Genomic DNA, 10,160 nt, shown 5'->3' with positions numbered 1-10,160 from the left:
ATACACTGAAATATACATGGTCGTGTGACAACATGGCCGTGTATAATTCTATATAGCCGTGTACTTTTCAGGTCAGCTGTCACGTCAACTCCATTACATCAACGTTAGCAATTGCCGTTAGTTTTTATCGGTAAAACTACAATTGATGAAAATTATTTATATTGAGACTAAAATTGATAAAAAAAAATATATATATATATATATTAGGACCAAAATTGATTAGATCTAATTATATTTGAATCAAAATTGATTTTTTATTTTTTATTTTTATACTTATATTACATTAAATACTTATTTCAATTTAAAATCTAATTTTAAATTTTAAAATTTGAATTTGAATATAAAGTATAATGATATTGTTGAGCTTGCAAGGTAATTTGGTAATTAATCCAAGAGAAGTAGATGTCCAACCTAAGGGAAAATGCACAGAGGATGAATAATCTAGACAGAGAAAAAGCAGCATGCATAATGGGCCGGAAATAGTAATTGGAACGGACAATGAACTCCGGAAAAGAGCTGCTAGAAAATGGTTGAAAAGGGTGAATGCATTGATTGTATTTACGAGTTCCATAACTCATAATACAATGTAATTAACTATTAAAGAAGGTACGAGGTGAAGTAATAACAAATTGAAACCTTTTGGAGGTTTAGGTAGTAATCATCAAATTATGATTCTTTACTTATAAGTTATCAAAGGATGGGGTTATAAATGACGGTTTTAGAAAGTTATGACGGAGATTAATGGAGAATTTTAACGAAGTAAGGAGAAACTGCTAAAGGGAAAAGATATAAAAGGAGAAAAGTGATGACAGAAAAGAGGTCCCTGATCAACACAATTTTCAGCTTTTATATTTTATTTTTTAGTATTTTTACCTTTTCAATATTTTACCTTTTTGACACTTTACCAACTTTCTTTATTGTTTTTTTTTTTTTTTTTTTTCTTCTTCTGATTCCACTTGTATTTTTTTTCAATTTTTTTAATAAAAATTCATTTTTAAGTCTTTTTCTTCTAATTTCAATCGACGGATTTTCTTCCGATCTTAAATTCCGCAGAGAGAAAACTATCACCTAAAGGCTTTTTGGAGTACCTTAGAAAACATTTGATAGCACTCCGACCGGCTATTGAGCCGTCGAGAGACTCAAATTTACTGATTTCTGCATACAACAAATTGGCACGCTTAGTGGAAACACGATCATTTTGTGTCTTACTTTTTGTGAATGCAGTTGCGGAATCGACAATTGCCACCGACCATGCCGCTAAGAATCACCACCGTTGGTAGTGGGGTTAGGAAAACGCACTTGGTGACAACAATTCTAATACCGGGAACACATTAGCCTTTGGCAGCAGCCTTACTTATTTATGAGGGAAGCATCAGGGAACAAATCAGGGGAGGATCATCTATGCATGATTTTGCCTTATTGCAGTCTAAATACCTAGCGAATGTGATACAACCGACTATACCGATGAAATGACTTGGTTGAGAGGGGAGGATCGATGAACTCTACCTTTTAGTATAAGTGGAAATGTGGCCACCTTAAGAATGTCTTCAATCCCTACCTCACCTTGTCATCAGTCATAAAATCGAAAACTCCAAAACAAACACAATTAAATTGAGCGCTGCCCTAGAAATGGACTTTCAGAATTTGGGAGATGTTTCATTAATTGAATATACACTGAAATCATAATGTTAATTCACCACCAAAACAAATACAAAGAAACCAAAAACCCTCAACATAACTTTGAGTTCTTGAAGTGTAAAAAATATACCGCTTTTCCTTTCAACCAACGGCGATGACAAGAGACCTGGCGACAATGATGATTGTTGGCCTAATTGTTGATCCGACGATAACAATTGCGGCAACCACCCTAAGGGTTCGTGTTGATAATGAAAAAGATACAAAGTGAACAATTTGGGAGAGAAACGTTGAGAAATGAAGAAAGAGAATGAGGAAAGAGAGAAAAAAAAGCACCATCTACAGTTCCTCCACTGCTCTAGGCCAGGTCAAAGAGGCGGGTCGCCTCAATCTTTCCCTTGTTGTTTGACTTGATTTTCTCACTTTGCCAAAACAGCCTTGTGACAGGTGAAGAAGACGTCGATATTGACCTCATTGTGTTTGCTCTAAGAGATAATGATTCGATATACATGATAGTTTTATAAAAGTTACAATAGCAAAAGTTCAAATCTGTTCACTTTGTGTTTGTTTGTGTGTATTTTTTATTTTAGGTATGAAAAATCGTATTGATAATATAAAAATAATAATATTTTGAATTAAATAATGACTTTTTGTGAGTGATAAATTATATATTATATATATTGTGTAGGTATGTGTAAATATATTTTTGATAATATTTATTTGAGAATTGTGACACCAAGAAATATATTGGGTGAACAAACTCATAATGTCTAAAATTTGAAATTTTAAAATTTTGGGAATGTAAGAGAAAAAAGTATATATTCTCTATATTTTACATAAAATGTTCATTTTTTATTTCATTTCCGTCTACCCCATAATTTGTTATTTTATTTTTTGAAAAATAATTATTGTAGACACTAAAAATATGTCTAAATTAAATTTAATATCATGTATTTTGGAAGAAAATAAAATTCTAATTAAATAAATATATGATATTTAATTATGCACATATGTTAATTTTTGTACAATACATATCAACCATTAATACAAAAAAATCTGCTTAAAATGGAAGATATCGTACAAATATTACATGCATAAATAGAACCATAATAAATTTGACAACAAAATAAATTAATCTTGTCAATAAAAGAAATATATAAATTAATATCTTCCGAAAAATGGCAATGATATAAAGATCTTGGCGAGAAAGGATACACAATCAAATCCGTCAAGAATGAAAAATGACATCTTATGGAAAAGGAAAGATTATAAAATCTTCATATTGACCAATTAGGATATGCCACAAGGCATAATTAAAAAAGGAAGCCCAGGCCAGTCCTCATCTATAAATAGGAGTCATGGCCATTTCATTTGAGACACCAAAGTTGCATCGAGGATTCAAGCAAATGGATAAATTTCTAGAATCTCTTTATATTGTTCTTCATATTTTTCGTGTCATTCGAAGCGTTCTTCATCGAAAGTCACTGATTTGGACAAATGATCCAATATTGGTTGACGAATCGATGGAGTTAATGTTCTTCGTCGTATGCCCAAGCCGGAGGAATGATCAAAGCTTTCAAAGCCGTTGAGGAATTTGTCAAAGCCAAGGGAAGGTCTTCAAAGTTCCTCTCAAAGCTTCCAGATGTTCATCGCGTTCTTCAACAAAGCATCAACGAGGCCCTCTTCGATCCAAAAGTTAAAGGGACACGCCACCAAAAGTGTTATGGAGCACCAAATCCACCTCTTCAAGGATCAAAGCTCCAAAAGCCGTTGAAGAATCCATCAAAGCCAAGGAAGAGCATCCAAAGTTCATCCTAAAGCTTCAAGGTGTTCATTGCGTTCTTCACCAAAGCATCAACTCGCCCCTCTTCGATCCAAAAGTCAAAGGGACATGCCGCCAAAAGCGTTATGGAGCACCAAATCCACCTCCTCAAAGATCAAAGCTGCGGATTGTCCAAAGATGACATTAAATCCAAAGCTGAGGATCAAATTGCCCGCACGGAGACCAAAACCCTCAAAAAGCGGCAAAAGCCAAACAAAAGATCAAAGCTGCGGATTGTCTAAAGAAGACATCAAATCCAAAGCCAACGATCAAGTCGCTCACACGGAGACCGAAGCTCTCTAAAAGGCGAAAAAGGCAAGCCAAAGATCAAAGCCGCGGATCGTCCAAAGAAGACATCAAATCCAAAGCCGACGATCAAATTGCCCACACGGAGACCGAAGCTCTCTAAAAGGGGGATAAGGCAAGCCAAAAATTAAAATCGTGGATCATCCAAATAAGACATCAAATCCAAAGCCGACGGTTCAAATCGCCCACACGGAGACCGAATCTCTCCAAAAGATGGAAAAGACAAATCAAAGATCAAAGCCGCGGATCATCCAAAGAAGACATCAAATCCAAAACCGACAATCAAGTCGCCCACATGGAGACCAAAGCTCTCCAAAAGGCAGCAAGGCCAAACCAAAGATCAAAGCTGCGGATCGTCCAAAGAAGACATCAAATCCAAAGCCGACGATCAAGTCGCCCATACGGAGACCAAAGCTCTCCAAAAGGCAGTAAGGCCAAACCAAAGATCAAAGCTGCGGATCGTCTAAAGAAGATATCAATCCAAAGCTGATGAGCGAATCGTCCACACGGAGACCAAAACTCTTCAAAAGGCGGAAAGATCGTCCAAAGAAGACATCAAATCCAAAGTTGACGATCAAGTCGCCCATACGGAGGCCAAAGCTCTCCAAAAGGCAGCAAAGCCAAACCAAAAATCAAAGTTGTGGATCGTCCAAAGAAGACATCAAATCCAAACCTGACAAGCGAATCGCCCACACGGAGACCAAAGTCCTCCAAAAGCGGCAAAGCAAAAGCAAAGATCAAAGCCTCGGATTGTCTAAAGAAGATATCAAATCCAAAGCCGACGATCAAATCGCCTGCACGGAGACCAAAGCCCTCCAAAGTCTGACAAAATCAAACCGAAGACCAAATCTCTTCGGATCAAAGAAGCCATAGAAAACCAAATTGGAAAACAAATCGATCTGAAAGGAGAATTAAATGACCCATTTAGAGAATATGATCCGCTTTAAATCCGAATCAAATATAATTTGTACAAATTTTGTGTTTATTAAAAATAACACAATTTTTTGTCTACAATTATATACTTTAATTACATTTTAAAAATTTTATAATTTATAATTTTCTTAATTTTTATTAAATTATTTAATTATCTTAATTTTAATTTATAATTATTTTTATTATACAATTATTGTTTTTATTAATACATTTCTTAATTATTTACTAATTATATCTATTATAAAATCTCTTTTTTTTTTTTTTATAGTAACATGAATAAGTGAGTAGAATGAAGGGAATATAATTTATGTAAATATTTTCTTCAAAAGTCATAGTATTTAAATTTCAAAATATTGCGGATCCAAATTTTAAAAGCTTTGTATTATTGATTAATAATAAAAAATTAAAATTTTCATTATTAACAAATAATATTTAAAAACTTAAAAAATCCTAAGTTTTTTTTTTTTTTAATATTTTCCAAATTTAAAACAAAATAGAAATCAAACTCATAACCATATGTAGATAAAATAAGAATTTTACCATTTTTTTATAACGTAGAAATCGGCAGCCGCTACTCAAAAGTGCGCACTGAGTAAACTCTCGGCCGAGCCTAATACCCTGCAAACTAGGTCCGACAAAATAAGTAACACTAGGCGAACTATGCGTAGCAGGTGGACCTGAAGACGTCGGGATTTGAACCCCTGAATTTTACATATTAACTTTAATAAATTGGACCGGGCCAAACACGCCCCAACCTTCAAAGGCTCGGACACAGCCCGGAAATTTCGGACCTATATTTTTAGGCCTAAGAAAAAGTTTTTTGTGTCGGGTTTGGATCGAGTTTACGGACCGTGCCTATTTTTGCTAACTCTAACATTAGGTACAAAAAAAATATATCAATAATATAAAATATAAATTGGGTTTGTTTGTTTAGTATTTTAATTTTAAATTTTTTTTTTCGGTTTGAGGTATAGGAAATTGTGTTGGTAATACAAAAAATAATATTTTATACTTAATATTAACTTTTTGTAAGAATATATAATTGAAAAAAAAATTTTGGAAGAACAAAACCAATAGTTAATATTGAATTATTAAGAAAACGCTCTCATTCTTAAAATATTTCTCATATTTAAATGATCCAAATTATAAACGCTATTCTATTTCTCATTATTTCAAAAAATACAATATACAACTTCTTACTCTAATATAGGTTTGGTAGGCCCGTACTCTACAATACTTATATTTAACTTGGGTCTGTGCCCACACTCTACAAGACTATATATACACACATAGATACATATAACAATATGTATAACACTCTCAAATTGGAGCATAAATATCAACCATGCTCATCTTGTCACAAAGACATTTAGTCGAGTGCTAGGTAAAGTCTTGGTCAATAGATCACTAACTTGATCTCATGTTCTTACATAATGTGTAACCACCACTTATTGTTGGATCTTCTCCCGAAATAAAATGATAGTCCACTTCAATATATTTAGTATGCTCACGAAATATAATATTCTATGCAATGTGGCGAGCTGTCTGATTAACACACCATAGTTGTGTTGGAGTTGAGATTCAGAAACCCAATTTTGTCAAGAATTGTCGAATCCAAATGATCTCACAAATAAAATGTGTCATTGCCCGACACTCTGATTCATCACTAGATCTAGATACCACGTTTTGTTTCTTATTTTTCCAAGAAAATCAAGTTACCACCCATGAATACACAATATCCAGATGTTGATCTACGATCAACTTTAGATCCAACCCAATCACCATTAGAGAACCAATCAATCCAATTATGGTCATAGTTCTTGTACAACAACGCTCGTCATGTAGTACCTTTTAAATACATTAAAATTTGTTCTAGAGCCTCCCAATTTTGGACTGTAGGTGCACTCATAAACTGACTTACCACACTAATCGGATAATCAATGTCCGATCGAGTTAGGATGAGGCAATTTAACTTACCAACTAATTGTTGATATCTTTTAGGCTCCGTTAAAGTTTTTCTTTCCTTCATAAACACCTAGTTTGGTGTCATATGGGCACTGGATGGTTTAGCTTCAATCATTCCAGCCTCAGTTAATAAATCAAGCATTTATTTTCGCTGAGAAAGAAAAATACCATTCTTTTTCCGAAACACTTCAATTCCTAGAAAGTATCGTAGTTCACCAATATATTTAGTCTGAAATTATGAATGAATAAATTCCTTTAAGGTTAAGACCCTATCCATATCGTTTCCGATGATAATAATGTTATCCACAAATACCATTAGGGGAGTAATGCCAGAATTTGTATGACGATAAAACACAGAATAATCCGATCTGCACTTCATCATCTCAAAGTCTCAATTGCATGGCTAAATTTGTCAAACCATACCCTAGGGCTCTGTTTCAGGCTATATAAAGACTTCCGCAAGCGACACACTTTCCCCGCTCTTATTGAGCAACAAATCCCTGAGGCTGCTATACACTTCTTCAATGAGGTCTCCACGAAGAAAAACATTCTTCACATCAAATTGCCATAATGACCAATCATGACAAGTAGCCAATGAAATCAATATACGAATGTAATTCAGCTTCGCTACCGGCGAGAACATCTCAACATAGTCCACACCATACGTTTGAGCATAACCCTTTAGCAACAAGTCATGCATTGAGGCGAGCAATAGAGTCATCAAAGTGAAACTTAATAGCAAAAATCCACTGACAACCAATCGACTACTTTTCTACCGGCAACGGAACCAACAACCATGTACCATTAGAATACAGTGCATTCATCTCCTCAATCATAGCAGCGGACCAACTAGAATGAAATAGGCTTCAAAGATAGACTTAGGAAGAGATATTGAGTCAAAAATATAAATAAACAAAAAAGGGGATGTGATAAACGATCACTAGACACAACATATGCAATAAGGTAAGTGCATTGGCGTTTACCTTTATGAAGGGCAATAGGGAGATCTTCAGGAGCGACAAAAGGCAAAGACAGAGACTCCATAGGCGGAGTAGGCGAGGAGGAGCAGAAGCCGTAGGCGAGGAGGAGCAGAAGCCATAGGCGACATTGCAGAGGGGATCTGTCTGAGACGACGGGAGTAAACATGTGAAAAATGAATAGTCTAGTATGAATAGTCCAATATAAATTAACCAATTGTCATTTGAGAAATGAGTGGGAGCACTAAAATCAAAGGGAAAACGAGTAGACTCAAAGAACATGACATCCGAAGAGACAAAGTAGCGGTTAAGGTCCAGACAGTAACATTGATAACCCTTCTGAACCCGAGAGTATACCCAAGAAAGAGACATTTAAGAGACTTAGGGTCAAGTTTAGTAATATGTGGCTGACTATCCGGCACATAACATAAACACCCAAAGACTTTAGGAGAAAGAAGAAATAAAGGCTTTGATGGAAAAAAAGGTTTGAAAAGGTGTTGCGCTCATCAAAACGGAAAATGACAAATGATTAACTAAGAAGCACGCTGTAAAAACATCTACCCAAAATATCTTAGGGACTTTCAATTGAAACAACAAAGCACGGGCAGTCTCAAGGAGATGTCGGTTCTTGCGCTCAGTTACCTCATTTTGAGACGATGTATCAACACAAAATGACTGATGAAGCATACCATATGTTAACATATATTGATTTAGCTGATCAAAGAAGTATTATTTGACAGTATCACTATGAAGACAACGAACTTGAACATTAAATTGAGTTCTAATTTTAACATAAAAGTTAGAGAAATGAGTGAATACGTCAGAACGAGATTTCATAAAATAGATCTATATCGCTTGAAAAAATCATCCACGAAAGTGACAAAATACTGAAAACCCAGTTTGGACACTACAGGACACGGACCCTAAACATCATAATGAAATAATTCAAAATGACTACATGACCTTTTATTTGACGTGAGAACATACACTATTCGATAAAGCTTAGCAAACTGACACGACTCATAATCTAAAGACTTAACATAATGAAACTCGGGATGTAACTGTTATAGCAAGGGCAAAGATGGATGAACGGGACGACAATGAACTTCAAAGGGATTGTTGGTACCCGAACATGCAACATGGGAGGCTGACTCAATAGAGGTGGGGATATCGATGATATAGATCCCCCCTAATGTGTGTCTGCTACTAATAATCCTCTTTGTCATACGGTCCTGAAACAAATAACGATCAAGGAAGAATGAGGCGTAATAGTTTAAAGCATGTGTTATTTTGCTAATAGAAATTAAATTAAACTCAAGACCAAGAATATGAAGCACATAATGCAATGTAATAAATGATGTAGGATTAGCAACCCCAACCCCAGTAACTTGTACACTAGAACAATGGGAGGATAAAAGACTCGGGTTACCTATCATATGATCAGTTGCTCCAGCGTCAATGACCCACTTGAAAGCAAAGGAAATGAGGGATTTATCGACATTACCTGATTCAGCTGCATAACTTGAGGGAGATGAATTCACCAAACTATCCTTGGGACACAATGAGCCGAACATACTCACATGCAATAATCATAATCATCTGAGGTCTGTTATCGATTTGTGGTTACATTTGCAGTACGAGCTTTCTGATTTCGATTCCTTAGCTTCTTACAAAATCGTTTAGTATGCCCAGACTTACGACAATAGTAGCAGATAATGACCCCACTAATAAAGGTACCACGAGTATCCTGAAGATTGCCTCTAGATTGACGAGAAGAGGTACCATCACGCTGACCCACCAATGCATGCAATGGAAAAGAAAGAGAAGTCCCAATATCCATACGACTCAAACGTTGGACAACTACGGATAATTGAGGAACATATGAAGAAGCAGGTAATTGAAATCTTACATTAGCATGTTCAACTCCTCATTTTAAAGTTTATAAAGTATGCTTGAAGTATTGATCATTTTGTTAAGCTCGATGAAGACTTTGGCATACATCATAAACACGAGAGACATTGCATTCACCAGAGTATAAAAAGATCAAATACTTTGACAGTGTCACAGTGAGTGATTAAACTCACAATGTCATTTTCAATTGCGTTTTTAATATAGAGAAATAATCGAAAGTCGTCTCTCAATCAATCATCATAAACAACATCAATGACCAAATGAGGATCCTTATCTAAATGAGTTATTTTACCAATGTTTCGAAGATACATCCTGAGGGTCTTAGACCCATTTAATTTATACTCTGTGATTTTAGGAATAATAGAAACACCATCCAATAAGAGTTTATCTCCCATTTGATATTTATCAAGCACTGCTCCAAATCGACAAAGAAAAACTAACAGGGACAAGATTGTTTCATCCAAATATCCTAAACCTTTTTATCCAAGAACCACCCGCGACGGTGACGGCAACAGCGGAGGATGGCGGCAACGAGCAGGCCGGTGGCAGACGACCCGGTCAGACGATAGTAATAAAGACAGAACGTGTAACCCACACGTACAAACAGACAG

This window comes from Andrographis paniculata, unplaced genomic scaffold (genome assembly GCF_009805555.1).
Source record: "Andrographis paniculata isolate CXL003 unplaced genomic scaffold, ASM980555v1 Contig75END, whole genome shotgun sequence".
NCBI classification, from domain to species: domain Eukaryota; kingdom Viridiplantae; phylum Streptophyta; class Magnoliopsida; order Lamiales; family Acanthaceae; genus Andrographis; species Andrographis paniculata.
Note: the sequence above shows the minus strand (reverse complement) of the source record.